At 35.4% G+C, this 22,602-nt stretch overlaps 1 protein-coding gene across 2 annotated transcripts in view; it reads left to right on the top strand.

The window, feature by feature from the left end:
• Window positions 1-22,602, top strand: part of LOC111064041 (mucin-5AC) — a 294,202-nt gene that overhangs the window by 19,291 nt on the left and 252,309 nt on the right. The gene's annotated exons all lie outside the window — the stretch shown is intronic.

The following is a 22,602-nucleotide window of genomic DNA, read 5'->3' as shown; positions in this document are numbered from 1 at the left end:
AGTAATAATAATATAAGTTAGAAAAATTAATTTTATATTCAATCTTGTCTAAATTAAGTTTTTCTTTTTTGGGAATAAGAAGATGGAGTGCAACACAATCAATTCATGAAATCAATATTGACAATTTACTTTGGAAAATAATATGAAAGCAAAAGAATATAGAATAAAAATAATTTATATTTCCAGTTCTTCAATTTCTAACATCTTGAACTTACTCACACGTTTCTAGTTCAATATTATAAAATAGTTCGATACTATAATATTGAACTAGAAACGTGTGAGGAAGTTCAAGATGTTAGAAATTGAAGAACTGGAAATATAAATTATTTTTATTCTATATTCTTTTGCTTCCATATTATTTTATATTATATGTAGTTTATAGTAACACTATATTATTTTATTAAATCCATACATTCTAAAATATCACACCATTATATTTAAACTAACAGTTAATCATCTCACCATGGATTGTTATTATGTGTTCGATAGTATTACAACTTTATGTCAATTCATTCAAAAAAAATTTATTTAAAGCTTTCTATGAAAAAATATAATCCGGTGAATTCACCAATTTAATCTGTGGAGAGTGATGCATCGCAATCACGAAGTAGTAGATGATATACATATAAGTTATTTTAGTGGTTTCAACAGTTTCATTAAAAACAGTTTATTATTTTATTCACAGTATTTATCTCATTTAGTAACTTTATCACTATCCTTTGACTCTTCAGCTGCATGGCTGCATCCATTCTGGATGAGAATTTGACATCGGCTGATCCAACTCATGTAGTCTGTTGACAATGTTCGGTCAGATTAGGGAGCTGAGTGAGAGAGAGAGAGAGAGAGAGAGAGAGAGAGAGAGAGAGAGAGAGAGAGAGAGAGAGAGAGAGTGAGTGAGTGAGTGAGACAACAGAGTTGAGACGAGGGCCTCTGGCATTAGAAGTAGTGAGTATGAAATTGTCAGCATTGTTTAAAGGTGGAACTCCTATGTTATATGTGAGGAATGTTGACTGTTTTAAGTGAATCTGTCTACAGTATACTAGCACTACAGTACCTAGCAGACTAGTGACTAGACTGTTGTAGTTGTGAGACTTTCACTTGCCGACTTTGCGCTGCACGCTTCCATGCGGCGACGGCTATTACGCAAACGAGTCGACGTCAAATACACAGACAGAGAAGTAGTGGCGAATGTAGCAAAGGCAATAATCCGAGTGGAACAAGCACCTTGCGCTAGTTGAGTCCTGGAGCTTTGGAGCACTTGTGTTCTGTACCGAGTAGAGGGCGTGGTGCCTCGATACAAGAAAGTTGCAGCATGTCGTGTCGCTGTAATTGAATTTGAGAGTCTGTTTGAACTGTGTCTTGCTCCACATATTCTGCGATGGATTCAAATTGTGATAAACTAGGTGCCAATTCCGAAGGAAATGGCTTCCATACCGGGTTCACGTATGTTATGAGATAATCATCTTCGCATCGTCTTGCTGAAAGAATATGGGAGATTCCATCCCATATGGATTTCAGGTGGAAAAATCCATCTCAATTGGAAGAATCTATCCGTTTATAAAAATATATTTTTAGTGGAAGAATCCAATACATATTATGGGAGATGAAACTTCTCACCAGAATAAAATCCATGAGAAGAAGAATACTGTAAAATTTCCAGATTTCTTATAGCCTGAAGATCATTGTTTTAATGAAAAAAATAAATAAAAACGGTTGGTCTTTCCCCAATCATTTTAATAATTTTTGTTTTGTGTATCATTGAATGAATAAATAATGTCCTCAGGAAGACCTAAGACCTAATAATCTATACTGCTTATTACCGGCAGTCATAACAAGGGTCATAAGAGTAGAATGAATCTACAGTTTTACAGTTCTACAAATTTGTTTGTAGAAAGAGTCTACGTTTGAGTGAAGAATCAATAGGGAGGTGAGCCGTGGAATAGAATGTATGAGAAATTAAGTACAGTCCAACTCTTATTACTTTTTGTCTTAGGATGATGCTCACTTGAGTCCTAGACTCATGTGTGGGCAATAAGGAGGATCATAGAGATGAACAGTTTTAGGTCGGTGCAAAGCTACTGGGAAGTGATTTAAACAGTGTGTTAGCTTCAACCCTTCCAACCAGAGCCAGAGATCCAAGTATGGTGGAGCGAGACGCGAGAGCTACGTCTGAACAGCTCGGATTGCAAAAAACACAATTTCTCATCAAATTAATGATGATGTTGGGAGTATTGAAACTCAAGTTTTGCATAAAATGCCAAGTAGAACAAAATAATGGTTTGTGTTATTATTCCATCAGCCACTAGAACTTCTTTGAAAAAGCTGTGGAATGTTTGATGAGATTTGAGAAACTTTGAGAAGTTTGTGTGGAGACTGATAACAATATTTTGTTGAGATGAAATTTTCTTATGTTGTTTACAACACAGCTACCTACTAAAACTTGAGATAGATCCTGCTGTGGAACTTATACAGTAAAGTCCTAAATTATGTTGAACACTATATTTCACTGATAGCTGTAATTAATTTCAAAGCTATACATTTTTCCTTAAAAAGCATTATGTAGAAGAATGAGAAAATTCTAGATGTTAATACATTGAAATGAAAATTAACGCTGAATACAATACAAAGTAGATGTAGTCACTTTAGATGATTGTAGACAACAACAAATTGTAGATGAAGTGAGACTCTATTTCCTTTTCTATCGGATTCATCTCTTAAAGTGTGATAATTGAATAGTCTCTTCTAGTTGAAATCAATCAAGAGCAAAACATTTGAAAATGAAGAGCTTAAACAATAAGGTTATATTCAATTATGATGGAAATAACAATCAATTGATCGATTTTCCCTTGCATTTGAATATTGATCACGTTGAGAAAGATTCAGATCATCAATAATACTTATCAATAAACATATTTGGAAATCATGCTCCATTCTTTCAATCAGTAGATAAAATTTATGAAATGAATTAAATCGAAGTCTCATAATTATTGACAGGAAAAGCTATCAGAGTAAGTAATCGAGTTATTTCAAGTAGAAGTTTTTCACTCTGTAATGAAAAATTCTAATTTCTAAATTTCTAAATATAGTCTAACAAGATTAATTGTCACTGCTTTAATCAAAAATCTATTGCAGCACCAGCAGTCCTTATACAGAATCTGTTGGAAGCAAACAGTATTGAATGTTTAGAATCATATTCTTAATTTATTTATCCTTTTTTATAATGAAGCACAGATCATAGATTATATTCTATCTGGCACTGGAAAGAGGTCGTCTATACAGAATATTATTCGCCTTCTCGTGCCGTGCTGAATACATTAAACAGAGCCAAGCGTTGAGGTAGAACCACTGAAAACATTTACATTCTAATCAAACGGAATTGAGTTTAAATTACTCCATTCATTTAGTGCCACGGGTGTATGCTACCCTCTTGAGAGCTCGTTCTCATGAGATGCATTTGATACGACAGCATACCTGTTGCTTGTTTAGTCTCTCGGCGCTGCAAATTTTTCATTCAAAACTTTCCACAACACGAGGCGCCGCTAACGTTGAGTTTTGACGCAATTTCAACACCCCACAAGCACTCTATTTCTGCACTCTCTGCTGCGGTTTTCACGCGTTCATCAAACGTAATAAATTTTGCCAATCAATTTGGGGAAATGGGAAGCTCATTCTCCCCAACTAGTTAATTTAGTTAATGTAATGAACTTGTCAAGATTCCAATCACCTGTCACTGTTTGCCGTTGAACTAATTAGAGCACTGCTGCTTTTAAAGTGTCCCGCCATCTCTCAGTGTTCCTGCGTGCTAATTACTTTACTCAAAATTTGGGTGAACCATGTGGACTTGGCACTACTGTGATTACTAAGTTATAAACTATTGGATAACTCAGTCAAAGTTAGTGCCACAGTTAGATACTTGGTCCCGATTGTGGAATAGGGTTCAATGATCACTCAACAGAAATGAGGATTATTGGGATGATAAAATGGAAGCTGTAAAGGCTAGTCTCAACGCGACGCGACCCGAGTCTGCTCGATGAATTTAATACATTAAATTTAAGACCATTCATATTGTTCACATGGAGCGAGAGTTACCATAAGTGAACATTATAATATGATATTCATGTAGCAGACTCGGGTCACGTCATGCGTGGCGTCTCAATATGCCTTTAGCCTTACCGAGTCTTTTTGATCTGGATTGAATCGCAATATGAGAAATATCTCAGGGCTCAGACGATAAAAGTCATGAATTTTTTATTTAATAGATCAACATCATTAAATCATAATGAAAAAATGGAAAAAAGGAAGAGTTCCACTATTAGTCAAGAGGATAATAAAAACTATACGTTTTCGTAGCTTGGAAATGTGTAAAATAATTCTACTAATCAAGCTTTTGCCAGTAAATATACTTTAAATTTGTAAAATAAGCTGTAAGTAGTCAAAGGTATATAATTTTAATCTTTTGATTTGATTAATTACTATTTGGTGAGAATATATTTTGATATTTGATTGCTGCCGGAGTTTTAAATCGGTTTAACAAGGAAAGTATGAATGTTCATATAGGTAGTGCAGTCAACCAAATACTGTATTCCTTCAATGTTTGTGTTCATTTTTATTATAAAAGTGTACGAATTATTGAGTAATTATCTCCTGATCATGGCTAACAGTTCACCAAGAAGAATTTCAGTTACTTTTGACTCTTGTGTGACGCTGTAATTTATTTTTATCAGTTCGAAGTTTGAATAATAATACAAATCATAAACTGAGTCGTAATCATCCACCTTTACAAGATTAAAGAGTTCACATTTTCTATTCAAGATTCATGGAATCAAGAATTCTGTATTTAAAGAAGGTGGAAAATTTTCTTCTGATATCTTTTGTATAAGTCTCGTAGGCTAAATTGAATGCCTATGCACATGGCGAAACTGCATAAACCGTCGTCTATCGTCACCGTTCCACGTACAAAATACGTGATGACTGGGAAGAAGGTATGCATGAAATAAATATACGTGACGACCACAATTTTTTCAAAGGGAATGTGAAAGTTGCCAACAAAAGCGTATGATTCCACCTCATACAATCCGTTAGAATGAATATAAGGTGATTCTCTATCTTGACTGTGAGCTTCTTGAGGCCATTGAATGACTTTTTAATCTTTTTTGTCACGTGCGATGGTTGTCACCTACAGGTGCTCACTTCCAATGATAGATCCTTTTGTACTCTGATCTGAATTGAATAGAAAAACAGGAACAGTCCATCTCTTGACTTTGGCTTCCTGGTTCGTGTTACTCTGTTCTCTCACAATGATTTGTGGTCTGTAAACTATCATCTACATTTTGATTGATGATTCTCATAATGATTAATTAAACATTTCTTAGAGTTGCAAATTATCCTACATCCTACTTTAAAAGAAAAAATCTGGTGTGGCGCACTCACACAACTTTCCTTGCCGTTATGAGAATTGATTACCTGACGCTAGTGTTCACGCGCATCTCAAGTCTACTGATAAACAAAGATCTGAGCCAGCTGGTGACAGGACAATAACGCTGGAGACATACGAGGTCTGCTATCTCTTCATAGCGAATCATTCAATAGAATCAACAGTTGCCAACAGTTTGCAATAATTGGATAAACACATTTTCTCGAATTTCGAGCTTATTTTCAATTTTGGGCGAGAATGTTACTAGACATTAATTGTAGAGATTTTCATGCCAATCTTTTCCACTCGAATTATTCTGTTTAAATTGTATCTGAAGCCTGATAATTGGGAATCTAAAATCAAGCTTTGCATAGATGGGGCGGAGCTCCTGAAATTTTTACAGATATGGGACTTATGGCAGTTTATAGAGCTTATCAATGACTATTTTAGGTATAAATTTAATAAAAATCGTTGGAGCCGTTTTCGAGAAAATCGCGAAAAACCCTGTTTTTGATAACATTTTCTCCATTTTAGCCGCCATCTTGAATTGCATTTGATCGAAATTGTTCGTGGCAGATCCTTATATTGTAAGGATCTTAAGTTCCATATTTCAAGTGATATTTCCGTTTATTGGGAGATGAGATATCGTGTACACAGACGTACATACACTCATATATATATACACACACACACACATACAGACCAATACCCAAAAAACACTTTTTTGGACTAGGGGACCTTGAAACGTATAGAAATTTAGAAATTGGGGTACCTTAATTTTTTACGGTAAGCAATAATTTCCTACCTATGGTAATAGGGCAAGGAAAGTAAAAATCCTACAAATTATCCTACTTCCTACACTGAATAAATGTATTCCAAATGTAGGTAATACAGAAAATTAGAAATAATGTAAGTGTGTCCTTGTATTTTTGTGAATATTGATTCACAATGTTTTACAAGTGGAAATTTGGAGGAACTAAAACTGCTTTTCCAATACAGTGCTTTGGATGAAGCGAAATCTCAAGGATATGTAAGTCTTAAATTTGAAGAGTTTGATTGAGAAGAAACAGTGCCGTTTGTATTTATTTATATTATTCTATAAGAATAATTGATTATAATTCTATCTTGTTCTGTCGTTCCATTCCATCCCCTGTGGCGTAAAAAAAAGCAATCACTAAATTTCATTCATATTTATTGCTGAAATTACACTACTGTATTTGATGATGCAACTGTACTATCTCTCGATTATATTGATAATTTATTTGGCCCATGATCTTCATCAATGAACCATGCGTCGATGCGGGAAGAGGTTTGGAATTGAATATTTGAGGCTATAAAGTAAACTGACATTGGGCAGATAATTCACTTGAACATTTCCGCAACTCAAATCCTGCCTATTATGTTTGTGTTTAATGGCTCTATATTCTAAGGTTCGAAGAGAACAGAAAATGAATTAGACAAGCTTATAATGAGATGACAATGCATTATACAATATAGTTAGAATGACATAATTACTCTATCCAAATAATTGAATAAATTCTCATCAAAAATAGTTTTTGCTGTTCCAAAAATATTGCATTTTATTGCCTGTTTCTTCCCACAATATGTATTATTAAAAAACTTCAAGTGATTTAGCCTAACTTGTTTGTTATACTAATGGATCTCCGATAATATCTAAAACTATAACACTAATCAGCATTAACTTTCTATAAGAGTAATTTCATTGAATGTGATAAAACCAGGAAGTGGAAAATAGTACAATTTGTGTTATTTCCATCATTACGTTTTATGGAAATTCACTCCCTTTCTTCCTAATTTCACAATTGCTCTTCCGGTCGGCTTAGCTACTTTAAAAAGAAAATAATGGATTCTCCTATTGTGGAAAAAAGATTAATGGGGTATACCGGTATAGCTTACTGAATAACGATGTAATTCTCCGGCCTTACTTGGAAAAAATTAATGAATGGCGAGCTTGGGAAACTTAGTGGAAACGCCTCGTCATTAGACGGAGATAGCGGGCAAGGGTATTTCGGTGGCGATTTCTTGTTGTAAAGCATTATTACTCTATTGTTTCTCTCCTGATCAAGAACTTGTTCAGCTGTAGTGGAAAGTTCCTCCCTTCACTCCACACGTTTCCGTCAAGTTATTTCATTATTTGATGCTTCCGTCGATACAAAAACATGGTGGGGGTAGTGGAGGTACCATGAAAGCCGAAGCACGTCCAGAACCCCCTCCATCCACCCCTCTGCACCTCCTAACCACTAATCACTCTTCAGTAGGGAAAGTGGAAATAATTGTTTCTAAAAAGAAAATAAAAAAAGACACAACGTCGCACGAAGAGAGCAGTAAAAGCAAAAACAGCAGACCACGCAGCTGTTGATGTTGTGTTGGAACTTTTTCTTTCTCTCATTCAACTGTTTCTGACGGCTTGATCGATTAAGCTTTCCCAAAGTTTTTCCCATTGCTGTCTCTCGTGTCGTGCGAAATTCGAAACATTGCGTTGCAGAATCACGCCTTTCTGAATTGGGAGACTCAATCTTCATTTTGAGTTCCGTTAGTGGCTAATTCTAAATAAAGACTGTCAAGATCAATTCTCTTATCGCAAAATAAATTCAGAAATACGATTATAATCGATAGAATGTACCTCATTGCTAGAAGGGAGCAAGTCTGAAACTGCTGATTTAACAGAAGAGCACAAATGTAGCTTCACTCTTAGCCAGGGCTAAAAGCCAGAGTCCAAGTCCAATCAGCATTAGACTTACATCTGAATTATTCGTCTCGCATTGTTCAAGCTTTAATGCTAATAAGACTCACGTTCTTCCAGCTCTGGCTTTCTTTAAAACTACAGGACTCTTGTTAATTGAGGTCTATAGAGTTTGAAGAACTGAATAAGACCCACTTAAAATATTATCATTTTGTCAAAAAAATGGATTTACGCTCCCCTAGCTCTGAGCTAGAGAAGTAAGGATCACTACTTCACTTATAATTTCATTGTCGACATTCAAGTACTTGATTTTTATACTTTTCTGAAGCTTATTCAGTTGCTAAGATTTTAGGGGTATTCACAATGTTGTTTTAGCCAGCTAAAGTGCTATTTGATAACTCTGGATTGTGAACGCCCCATCTAAAACCAACTGCTATAAGTAAGCTAACTACAATAGCAGTCCAAGCAGATAATTTGTGTAACTCAAAGTTTATAACCTCACTTTTGCTTTCAAATATGACCAAAACAAATATGGCCGCCGTTTTAACAGAGATAGCTAGAGTTAGCGGACTCAAACCTGCGCTATCTGCTATCTCGTCTGCTATTTTTTTTCTAACGTACTACTATAGCATTGAGTTAACACAGACTTAGCAAATAGCAGGAGTTAGCGAATAACTCGACTTAGCCAGCTAACTCCAACATTGTGAATACCCCTCTTGATATTATTGAAATTTGGTAATGCCATCTCATGTAAAGAAGAGAATGTTTCCTGTTTGGGAGTTGTGAGAAATGTTTGCAATTTCGGGGATGAGAAAAATTGCATTTGGTTTTTCAGTTATTGAGATCCGATAAGATATATTTTGGACTATATGTAACCTTATCTAAATTTGGGAGTGGAATAGCACAAGGTTACCAAATTTTTCCTCTCCCTATCATTTTGATGATGTACTTATTGTAGGAATCAATAAATCAATCAATCGATCAATAGGGATTAAAAATTATGGGAGACGATTTTCTTTTAAATTCCAAGAATCCCACTGATCTTCTTCGTAAATTAATCTATTTTGTATAATCAATGATTCTATGATAATATCACTCAATGAAGAAGGGCTGTTAAATTATTCCAAGAATAAAATAAAATCAACGTTTTTTAATGTTAACTCATTTAATTTCTTTGACTCATTCACGAGATTTTGTAATTCCTACAAGATCTTGAATTTACACTGTCTTTGATGGGTAATTATTGTGATCACAGATAGTTCTCATGCTAAAACATTGTACATTGTTGATCTCCACGTAAATTGCATTGAATGAAACAATGTTGTTCTTGAAGTTAGATTGTGACTTGTGATGTAGCTGAAGACGCGAATAGTCTGCAGCTCTGCACCTTTCACTTTTCAAACACTAAAGACCATTTACCTAGATGAGAGATAAACATTTCCATAATTCAACACTTTACTTATGCATTACAAGTAAGAAGCCCAATAAGAAGCCTCGCTCACGCAATGCTTGCAAATAAGCTACTAAGCCGTTTACACTGTTAATGTTCAAATAAGTGGCACTGAATTACTGTTATTACTTCGGTACAGATGTAACAATCTCATTCATTTTCTTATAGAGATTATCTTTTTTTGTTACAGGTGAGAGGCTATCAACATTTTGTGCAGCCATTATTGTCAGTATCATTTTAATATTATCATGTTATCTGGTTTCGTGTAAGTTGAAAATATTTTTATTTCTGAGACAATTCACGGTTCACGGAGATCCACAGAAAGCAATCCATGTAATAACAATGAAATACCACGTAATTCCCTTACCTTCATAAAACTGAATTCAGAAGACTGTACCGATATTAGGAAAAAGTTTATTTTTTAACCTCATAGAGCTGCATTATCCTTTATTAATTATTCGTGAGTTATAACTGATATCAACTATGCTGCGTAGTAATCAGAAAAGTTTATTTTCACTTTAAATTATAATTTCAGATGCTGATATAATAAATCCACTTAGTGTGACCAATAATAAATTTAGAATAAATTAAACATTAAATATCCATTGAATATATTCTTCGGTACATTTAATATATTTCTTGATCAAACATCATAAAATGATTGTGGGTGTTTTGCCCACTAATATGGAGCCCCCTTATTTTGATGTCATAATTTCTGTGAGCAAGGTCTGTAAGTCATCTTATAGGGATTGTTAAGATCATTTCAGTGTTCTGACTTATTTCGATGGACACACCAAATAATATTGAAGTTCTTCTTTTACATTTTGTTAACCCTACAGATTATCCGACCAGTTCGAAGTCTCGTAAAAAGAGAATAACTTCTTCCTAAGCTTCGTTTGTAATAGTTCAGCATTTAGTTCAGTAGTTATAGTGTTATAGAGCTCTCTATCCATTAGAATCTTTTCTTTTGCTGTGTTCAGCATTGTTCGAATGATTTTATTTTTTATCTAAGCTAACTTGGAGCAAAATCGGTGGAGTGGAGGTTGGAGAACTAGAGAAAAAACAACACTTCTTGAGTTGTGAGTAAAGGGTGGATAAGTTATGGTGATGAGGCTGAGAATGAATTACCAAAGAGAGGACTTGTGCAGCGGCTCAAGTAACCTTTCGTGAATAGTTTATTAAGGTATTCTCGTACTCTATCAATAGCGTCCATCTCTGACGTAAATGTTTTGCGTGTCGTTTTTAGTTTTCAGACATCTTCAGTATGTTTTTTTCATGAGTCAACCTATGTTTATCTATTCAGGTAGGACAGATGAAGTTTTTGATTGTTCATTGACGAAAAATTTTCAATGAAGGAATAAAGTTCAACAATTGCTCAATTGTTCAATGAAAGAAAAAAATCCAGTGAAATGCGCTCCTGTCAAAGAGGTAGAAAATCAGCTGTATTATGATTGAAGCTGTAGTATTCTTTCCTAATAATAAACATAATGACTAGCAATAAGGAGTTGCTATTAGGTCATTGAACTATTACGTTTATCCAAGATGGATAGAGAAGCTGAGGCTAACAATTTCTTATATTTGTATGTAATTAATAAAGGGGAACCATTGGATTTCCTGTGAGTTGGGCAATGAAATAGATCTCTCCAAACAGAGTTATCTTATTCGATTTATTCAAGTGAAAGCCAATATTTAATCCTTTTAATTACAGTGTTGTACTACTTTTATGTAAGCTACTTATTTAAACAAATTGAAGGATACGTTCTAGTAATTTCAGAAGAGAACATTGAGCTATTTAATACTTTTTTCACTCTCACGTTAGAACTCGGTTTTTTTGTTCAAAGCGGTTGACAGCAGTCAATTTTGAGCCGTTTTCTGACTCTTGACTTCACTGACGTTCATGATGACTCTGGTGCTGGGACTCGACTGCTGACTCGTCCATGCTAGTGCATGTGAATTATTCAAAGGTGCTTCTGGTGCAGCCTGTCAGCAGGCTCCTTTGCTTTGAGTGCCTGAAGCCGAATCTTCTAGCGTGACCGCTCTTCATTAATCAACGGCCACTTTGAACCTTTCTATGGTTACGCTGCTCCATAAACGACACGAGAGAACTCTCACTACCACCACCCCATCTCTTTCTCTGTCAAATATTTCACCTATAATAATTTTCAGTCAATAATTTTATTACTTCCTTATCGCATGTGATCATAATCTCTGTGGTATGCTATTTCGGTTTTTGCCATATAGTGACGTCTTTTATTTGGTGAATACTCCATTCCATGATAATAGAGTAGCAATTATTTGTTTTAATTGATCGATGAATTTGATAAAAGGATGTATTTTAAAAATCAGAATATGATAATCCTACACTCACTTTCCACATTATTAGAAAAACTTATTATCTTCATTCATGCATCAAAGTGAGGTCTGTCAGAAAAAGGAAAAGTGGTTACGATAGAAATTCGAATCATCATCATGCTATTCGATCCTTGATTCTCCACCAATGATACAATATGACATTGCAGATTGCACTAAATAGTCTCTAACAATGAGTCTTTAGTACTTTCACTTTCGTTTAAAAAGTGTAAGTACAGTTCGGTTTCCCTGTTCATTGTTTTTCACTAGAGTTGGTAATCTATAGGTTTTTTGAGTCATGGTTGATTAATTTTGAAGTGAACCAGAGAATTAACACTGTCATCTTCAAGCTGAGACTGGCATTTTCTTTCAAGTGATGGTCGTCAGTTTAGATTGCACCGAAACTTTTGTATTTTTTCTTGGTTTCAATCCCAGTGGGTGTAATGCTCAACTTTTATTATTGAACATGAAAACTGAGTTGGAATTACAGGATTTTTCTTCTAAATCCCTTCAAAATGTCTTAGGAATACTTTGAAACTTCCCATGAATGAATTACATAGTAAATAGGGGATTTCACCAGTTATGAATGATGTTTCTAATACATATTATAATTTATTTCTTAAATAAATAATTTGATTTGATTTCAATTGGAAATTGCAAGGTTAGGCGTGAATACCATACAATTTATAAAAAAAATGGTATGCTATTTGATCATATCTCCTGTACTCCCTATTCCATCTACAGTTTCATACAGGATTGACGATTTTTCATTTGCCGATAACAAAGCAATGAGAGGTCATAAGGTCATCGAAGCATTGGAGTTGGGATAAGAATTGGTGCGTTGTGAGCTGGAAATAGTTGGCATAGAGCCAAAAACAAAATCGAACCGATTTGGAGGTAGCAAGCCTGGGTATTATTTGGTAGAGAACTGAACTGGGAACAGCATTTGATTTGATTGTGCAAAGCGGTGTTTGAGCATGAAATTGGAAACTCTATAGTTCCTCTGTTCAGTTCGCAAAATTACCTGGTATCAACTTAGTTACTGATTGTTATGTGCTCTCAGGTGAATCCTACACTCTATGAAATTTGCACTCAGTGAATTGGAAAGATGAAATGAACACATCAATACCCCTGGGCTGATTGAAATAGAATTACATCGCATATACTGTATCAAATTACAATATAGGCATAGATATTTCTTCTTGATTATTACCAAGTTTGTGGAACAATAATACACTTGGTCGAATCATGCTTGACCAAACAATTGCGCCCACTCATAATGAAAAGGGGTTTCAATACTATAATAATAGTATGGGAACCTCATGAGATTTCAAGACTACATGATATTCCCTAAGTCAAGGTTCTAGAACACAATTCATTCAAAGTAATTCATATTTCAAAACTTATTGGAATTTTTACAAAACAAATTCGACATCCAGTTGATCTTCCTGATTTCAACTGGAAATTAAAATATGAATTACTTCGAAGTAATCGTGTTCTAGACTCTAGAGCCAGGACTTGGGGAATATCCTATGGTATTGAATTCTTATTAGGTTCACATAATATACTTCCAGTTAAAATCAGTAATTTGTGGTTAATGTTCTGAATTATCACATGTATCTTGAATAGTCTTTTACTGATGAAGTCATGATATGATATTTGAAAGTATCTTTCTTGGCCTTGTCACGTTACTTTTGGTGGAATAACGCTTAGCCTCTTGCTTGGCGTCAATCGGTAGAGCATGAGAGTTATTTTAATAATTATTAAATCTGGTCGTGGTTTTCTAGGATATAATCTCACCAAAATCTTAATAGGCTCAGACAGGAGCTTTCGCAATAATATAATACTGATAATTTATAAATATATATATATATATATAACTTATATAATATAGTATTGAGGAATAAAATGAATGGTACACCATGAAAAATTTGATACATATATTAACAAATAATCTCAAAATATAGGTCAAAGAAAAAAATATATAGAGCAACAAAAATATATGATAAAACAAGAAACGAAATCAAATAAAATATCACAGATTAATACTATTTTTGAGTTCTATAGCACGAAACTTTACCATGTGCTTTCACTTCATTGATCATAATGCATTTATCTGCATGTAGCTTTGACATCAACTTGCTGTTGCTTGTCGATTTGGATAATCCTATTTCATATATAAACTTCTCAAATCAGAGCATGATAAATTGACAAATCAATAATTAAATATATATTAATTCCTACGGTTTCCAACATATATATATATATATTGTAAAGCTGTTTTTAAATGCCCCACGTTGGGCCGGCAAATCGTGTGGAGCGGTATTTTAACGGCTTCACATATGTAGGGTGAATCTTGTACTAAATCAACGGTGTTGAGGTTATAAATTTTGTAATTGCGTGCATGGACGCTGAGTGTACACCAGACTGATTGATTCACTACAAGATTCAATACAACTGTCGGAATCGCGGGAGGCCTAAACGCTCGCTCACCCTTGATTCTTCTAATGACAGATTGTATAGTGATGAAATTTTTATAAGCAGTGTAGCGATCGCTAAACACTGAAGACGGATATCTTAAAATTATTACCTGTGAAGAATGAGCATACAAAATCATACAGGTCGAGCAAAAATCCCGATGTAGATAATTTACGGGACTGCGTCTCTAATAAGTTCTGAAGGATTAATATACGGTATTTGAACCAAATATTGTTCGGAATATATTTCGAGAACAGAGTCTTGTCGGGTTTTAAGCTCTATTGTAGGAAATTATAGGATCTCTGGCTGCATCTGCTGTACTGTTGATGTATTCGTTCCTAAGTCGAGGTTGGTAACAGATAAAAGCTGATATATGAGCAGGTAAGGACAAAGAGTAAATATCTCGATCTGACCCCACTCGCTACATCCACTTAGACCTGTTCCAATATCCAGCTTAATTCAATTATTCCAATGATCGTATTCGATCGGTTCTTGATGATATAGAACGTATCAGACACAATAATTGACAGGCTTAAGAAATAATCAAACTCAGAAAACGAATTAACAAAACTGGAATATATTATAATAAAATATATGATCATACAGTGCAGATTCAGACTTTGATTTACAGATTGATAATAATTTAGCATTGACAAAAAGAGTTAAAAATGTTCTTGTGCTTGCATGATACCATGCGTGATTCGACAGAATTTTACAATTGATAAAATTTAACAGTTTTGAAAAAATAGTGAAAATGAATTATAAAATATTTTTAAAATGCTCGGGGTCGTGGTTCTGGCAGCGGAGGATAGCTAATCAACTACAAATTCTTAGAAATTCTATATGAATAAATTCTAGGCTCTTAAATGCTAAAGCGCTTGTCGGCGTGGCCAATAATTTAACGAAGAAAATTTTATATCTTTCTGCACTGAAATATTTTCGAAGCGTAGATTGGGGCCCCTTTAAACTTATAACTCACGTGAAATTCCTTGACGGTCGTGGTTTTCTTCTTTAGATCAAAATCGTTTGATCGGCAGCAGGTCCAGGCTTTGATTTCAGCACGTGGGGAATTTTAATTTAATATTTCCTTCACCAAATTAATTAAGGGATGATTCAACTTTAAACTTTTAAATTTATCGATTGATGAAAATAAATTTACAAATAACAAATAGATTGGCCTAAAATATTGGCTCACAAATAAAACATATAAAATCGAACAAGAATTTTTTACGAATAGGTCTTGGTAACTATAAAGAGATCTGAATGGTGAGGATTTCAAAAGGGAAGTGAAGTCTTTTTCTCTAAGCTTCTTGGCTAGACCTTTCTTCTGAGAATCTCGGTGTAGTAAATTTGCATAAAAATTTGCCATTGGTAGAACGATTGTGACGTAGACGTGACGTCAGTGGCAGGCAGTAGAGTATAATTCCTTTAATTACAATAATAACTTAGTTTATATAATTCTTAAAACTGCTCAATCTTCTAGACCTAGTCCCTCTTATACAATGTATATGTGCTAGCGTATATGATAAGGCAGGTTTGTTGTCTGATAGTAGATTAACATATGTTGTTTTCAAACGATCACCTTTTTGGTGCTATTTCTATGCACTATGATTGGCTTAGGCTTGCCAAGGAGATTTAATTACCATGTGGTTCAGTTGAAGTAATAATTGATAAATTAATACTCTTATACAATTCCTATTATGTTTGAGACTGTTATAATTAATTTCTGCAGTTTTTATCAATAATATACTGTTCATGATATGACCTAGTTAGTTACAATAAGACTTGACATTATAATATAATTTCTTAAATAATAAATAATTTCAACGATAATACATACATTTTTATTTTTTTATTCGAAATTCTTGGTCCTTTATTGATAGTTTTATAATTTTTAGGAATGATATTATACCTTGCATGAAACTGGCATGACATTTGACAATACTTTGAATCAGTCAGCTGTGTTCGAACTGCTTTAAACATCTGATCGGCAGTAAACAAAGTGTAACCTCAAAATTCAATGAGCAATTCATAAATAATTCGTGCTTTATTTGCAGAATAATTATAATTTTATTGAATAATTTTCTAGAAAATATTCAGTACAGAACGGTACTCTTATCTAATATACAGTTACTGATAAGTAAGCTTTATCGCTCGGTCGCTAACTACTCCTTTAGCAAATTCTTTCCTTTTAAGAAGGTTTAATCACAATTTTCTCTCTTCTCATGAGATCTATTTGAAAAATTCATCACACAAAAGCCCCCAGGATATTTCAAATAGGTAATTGGGAGACGAGTCGAAACAATGACTATTTGAAAAATCTGATATTGTTATGAATACACCATTTCATCTCCTTGCTTCTACGAAAACTCCACACTTAACACTAAAAACGATATATCGTGCACTTTTGGCTACAAGAAAATAAATAATTGATTGTTCCTTCCATTGGATACAATCGAAATACAATAATTAATGAGGTCTCTTTGGATCCTTCATTAAAACAACTCCACACCTTCATTCATGGGTGGCTTATGAGCAGACCCATAACTATAACAAATATACAAAATTCAACATATTATCCTCTTAGGATTCAAACAGTATTTGCAACAAATATAGATTTTCATCATTTTTCATGGTTATTACAAGTTTTGACTCTTTGTTCTGGCTTTTACATAAATTGGGTGAGAGTGTGATTTAACTTCGGTGACTTGACAATTGTCTTCTGTTTGATTCGAGCAATTCCTTTTTTACGCTTCGTACGTTGTGTACAAACAGGGTTACACTTGAAGTGATTTTTGATTTTTATCAATGCTGGTTACAAATATTATGCTTTCAAGATTATATTTATCAATTTGAATTACAATTCATGATCTTTTGATGCAACAATAATAAATTTCACATTTGAAGGTAAGAATTTCATTTTCTTTTGAGCTTTTTAGAGATATATTTATATAACATAGAACATGCGCATTTCGTGCAATTTAACATAAATATATATTTTTTGGTTGTGTTTTTTTTTTTTTACTTATAATTTCACATTAAATAATAGGTTACAATAATTAATAACGATATTGCTTTGATTCCATTAAAATTGACTCTATGATCTCTCACACATTGGTTGGTGTGATGAAGAAAATTATCGAACAGGCTTTGGCTCTGAATAGATTTTTCTATTGATTCTGTATTTCGAGGTTAGATTTACACATTTTTTCAAATAAACTTTGTTTATTTTCTTTCCTCCTATTCACTACTAACTTCATCTGATTCCTAATTTACAAATATTTTCTGTTGATAATACAATTTTTGTTTCTGTTTTTCAGTTGTGCGGATATAACTAGGCGACTGTTTCTGTGATGACTATGACACGAGGTGGATGGCTTGATCAGGTTGGTAAATTCTTAAAGTTGTTTTCAGTTTTTGATTTCTTGACTCAAAGTTGATTTCAATTTCTTCTTTTGAAGTGCATTGTTGTTTATTAGATGAGTCGAAGTTGTTTATTAGTTAGGCTCTTCGGTAGGGTTTTACATTAGTTACGTTTTCCCACCAGTGATTATTGGCGTTCTCGGAATCCAGAATCTTGACGGTGTTGTGTTGTGAAACGTTGGTCACTCAATGCGGTCCTGTGTAAAGATGGAAGAATTTTTTGGTTAACTTGCCTAGGGCATCTGAAGATTTATGTGCTTTTACCAGTACTTCATCTCCGACTTCATACTTGAATTTCTTTGTAGCCTTATCATGATATTTTTTCCTTTGTTTTCCGGATTTGTCTAACCTATTTCGAACCAGTTGGTATAAGTTTGGGTTAGATTTATCAGGATTTGGAAACTTGATTAGGCTCTGAATGAACGATTCATTTCTTGTGCCAAATATAATTTCGTGGGGAGTGTATCCGGTGCTGTCACTTACACAGTTATTTATGCAGTGTTCTAGGAACGGTACATATTTGACCCATTGTTGATGACGGTGACTGCTATATGCCCTCATAAATCTTGAAATCTCTTTCATTCTTCTTTCCACTGGGTTTGCGCTGGGAGTGTATGCCGAGACTCTTGATGTTTAAATACCGGCTTGCTCTAAAACTTGTTTCCACTTGGCACTGCAAAAATAGGTTGCGTTGTCTGACAATATGCGCTGTGGTTTACCAACTTCATTGGTCCATCTTTCGGTGATGCATCTGGCTAGTTTTTCACCAGTGATTTTACCAATAGGGAAGAACATGGTATACTTTGAGAACAAGCATGTTAAAACAAAAATGAAGCGTTTTTGGTGCATAGACTGAGGTAGTGGCCCATAGATGTCAGCTGATATTAATTCAAGTGGTTGTGAGGGCAAGATAGGTATCATTTCTCCTGCTATGTGAAAACGGTTATGCTTCGTTTTTTGACAGATGTCGCAGGCTCTTATCAACTGTGTAACCTTTTTGTTTAACCCTTTGAAGTAACAACACGTTTTCAGGGCATGTATTGTTTTCTTTATACCAAAGTGACCAATTCGTTCATGTGTTTCCAAAATTACGTCCTTTTCTAGGGTGTGTGGTATGACTAGATGCCAAAAATCGGAGTTTTTATTAGCCTTATAAAACAAATGGTCGTTGAAAACAGTGTAGCGTTGTAGATACTGGTGCTCTTCTACTGGAGGGTTGGATAACTTGCGAATGAGATCTGTGATTTTGTTGTCCATTGATTGTGTGCTTTTAAATTTTTCAGATGTGAGGAGTTCGGTGTGCAGGAGCGGCAATATATTGAAGGGTAATGGCACTGGTTGATCTTCGGCTACATAGCATTTGAATGTCGTCTCATTGGCATAGGTGTCATTTCCTTCTCTGGACAAGAAATCAGTGGTTTGATTTCGTTTACCTGGCAGGTGAGTGAGTTCTAAATCGAATTCTTGTAACAACAGAAACCATCTAGACAGTCGGTTGTTGGTTAACTTGGCTGTTTTGAAGAAAGTCAGGGCCTTATGGTCTGTGTTAACAAAAATCTTTTGGCCTAACAACAACGTTCTATATTTCTTGCATACTTCGACAATGCTTAATAGTTCTTTTTCCGTGACTGTGTACTTCTTCTGAGCTGCATTCATAGTTTTGCTAAAAAATGCTATGACTCCTTTTTCTCCTTTCTCATCATATTGAAAAATTTCCACACCTAAAGCGTAATCCGATGCGTCAACATTTATATGAAAAGGTTGGTTTAGATTTGGATGATTCAATATAACAGCTTTCAAAAAAGCATCCTTCAACTGGTTGAAAATTGCATCTTCCTTGAGCCCCCATGTCCATGGTTTAGAGGATGATAAAACATGACTCAGTTGTGCTGTATAATGAGACATCTGTTTGTTAAAGCGACGATAGAATTGTAGGAAACCAATAAAACGTTGAAGCTGTTTGCGACTTGATGGGGATGGAAAGTTTTTTATAGCTGCTAATTTGTCAATGTCCTGCATGATACCTTTATCAGTTATGATGTGCCCGAGGTATTTAACTTTCTTGGCAAAAAATTCACATTTTGATAATTTTAATTTCATACCACATTTTATTAGTCTACCAAATACTACATCAAGGTGTTGAATATGCTCTGCCACACTCTGTGATGAAATAATTGCATCATCAACGTAAAGGGCGCAAAAATCTGAAATGTCTTCACCAATTGATTGTCTTAGGCAGCGTATAAATATAGCCATTGCGTTTCTGATCCCAAAGGCAAGTCGGGTGAACCTGAGATTTCGGCCGTTGAAGAGGAAGGACAGGTAATCTCGAGATTCTTCTGCCACTTGTACCTGCCAATATCCGGCGCTGAGGTCGACGGTGGAGTATATGGTCTTGCCATGGAACGTCTGCAACACCTGATCGATCTGGGCGGGAGCTTCATGGTCGTCGTCGAGAATCATGTTCAGCTGGCGGGCGTCAAGACAGAGTCGGGTGGAGCCGTCCTTCTTCGAAACGCAGGTAATAGGCAAACTGTAATGCGATGTGGATGGTTCGATAATGCCTAGTCTTTCCATCCTATCTATTTCGGCAGCGGCCGCTTGACAGTGAGCAAAAGGGATGGGATAAGATTTTCTATAATAAGACTCATGCGGTTTGACCTCTAATTTGCACTGAAAATGATTTGCCAATCCCGGCTGTTCTGAAAATACTGCACGATTTTTTATGAACATTTCTTTCATGGCTTGTTTAGTTGCGAGCCCCCATTCAGAATTATTATCAATTTCCTTTAACAATTTTTTCATCAAAATGTCAGTATCATCTGGTGTTTCATTTTCTAAGCTGTAGTCATCCACTGAATCATGACTCATCATCTCACTCTCTTCACTTTCTCGTATTTCACCTTGTAGTCTCTTTCAGGAATGCAGTCTTCAACCATATGATATCTCACTACTCTTACATCTCCCGCATTGGCCTTTAATACTATCTGAGTATTGATACTAGTCTGGTTGCTATTGTCGATTAATTGCAGTTCGAGATTTTTGAAATTTATGTTTGAGTTATAATGGGCTAAGAAATCAGCACCAATAATAATGTGTGGTCCATTTGCAGGCAATACCAGGAAGGAGTATGGGAAGCACTTTCCTTCGACTTGGATCTCCAGGAGGCATTGTTTAGATATTCGGAGGCGACGTCCTGGTGTGACACCTGATAGGTAGGTTGATGTTAACGGTTGTGTGGCTATTTCTGTTATGTTTTTTAGGCGGGAGTATGAGTCATTCTGGATTAGACTGACTTGTGATCCAGTATCCATGAGAGCTTTGAATTGTAGGCTGGCTATTTGTATAGTGATGTAGGTTTGAAAATGTTCATGTATTTCTTGAATGCTGGAGTTTTCTTCTTCTAGCAAGGTTTCCCTGATGTTATTATATAACGCAGTAAGACATGTAGATTCTTTTCCTGTATCTGGATCAGTGAGGTTGTCTAGATTTTCCATTTTATTCGTTCTTACAGGTTGGGTAGGCTTGAACCATATAGAGCGGCAACGGTGGTAGACTCCTCTGAGTTTCGGTTTTTATTTTGGACTATTTCGATTGGCGGGGGTGACGGATCAGTATTTTTAATTGGCGGTTGTTCTTCTGCTAATTGATTATCGTTTCTCTCCGTGTGTAAACAGGTGATGGGCGACTGTGGCGGGTGATTTCCATATAGTCAGATTTTCTGCGGCGTTGATGACCCTTGTGTTTTCTCGGCCATATCCGATTTTCTTCCCTGGTTTTCGTTGGGCGTCATTTGATGCTGATTTGCGCTTGCATTTCCCATCCGGTTATAGTTGTTGTTCCTGCTATGTGCGGCGTTGTTGGAGTATGGGTTACGGTGTTGGTTTATGTGGTCTCGTCCGTCATGATAGTATGCGTTTCTCCGGTTTGTATCAGACTGCTGGTTGTGGTTCTGGAAATTCCTCCTACTTTCTGGTTGGTTTTCTTTATTTAGTCGCTGTTGAAAATTCGTGTTGCGGTCCTGGTTATTGGCAGAATTAAAGGGACTGCGGGCATTAGAAAAAGGAGAAGTATTTTGTTGGGGTTGGTGATCTTGATGCGGATGCTCTTGTCGCACAATGAGGTTGTAATCTTCGCGATGCACTGCTTGGATTTCATGTAAATGGTTTTCCAGTTCTTTTATAGTCTTAACATGACTAGTCGCTAGTGCCATCTGTACTGGGTAAGGCAGCTTCCGGATAATAATCTGAGTAAGTGCTAACTCGGCAAAAGGCGTATCCAGTTGTGAATTTTGGTATCTGATATTCGATACGAAGGCGGTGCATGTTTGGCCATTTCGAGGTGAATACTTGCAGGATACGATATCAGATAGTATGACTCGCTGTCGATCTTGTCCCCAATATTGTTCCAGGAAGGCGTCTATGAATTCGGATAAGCTATTGAATTCGGCGGCGCGTCCGTGAAGGAAAAGTAAGGGTTCTCCGGACAACAGAGTGAATAATTTGAATTTCCATATGGGCCAGGGTGTGGGGGTAAGCTCCTGAACAGATCTTAGTTGTTCGACGAAGGGTTTTGGGGGCATAGATGCTGGGGTGTCATCAAAATGTCCCAGGTTTTGGAAAATGGTGGTGGTGCTGTATGACTCTGAGGGCGATGACAGTCCTAGGTTGGCCTGAGAGTGACTTATGCGGGTTTCCATCTGAGTGATGCGGGTGTCCGTCTGCTCAAATTTTTTCCGGACCTCGGCATCAGCACTCTTCCTTTGCTCAGCGGCAATGTCACATC

The sequence above is a fragment of the Nilaparvata lugens genome, chromosome 4 (assembly GCF_014356525.2).
Source record: "Nilaparvata lugens isolate BPH chromosome 4, ASM1435652v1, whole genome shotgun sequence".
NCBI lineage: Eukaryota > Metazoa > Arthropoda > Insecta > Hemiptera > Delphacidae > Nilaparvata > Nilaparvata lugens.
The sequence above is the reverse complement of the archived record's forward strand: the minus strand, read 5'-3'. Positions and strand labels throughout refer to the sequence as shown.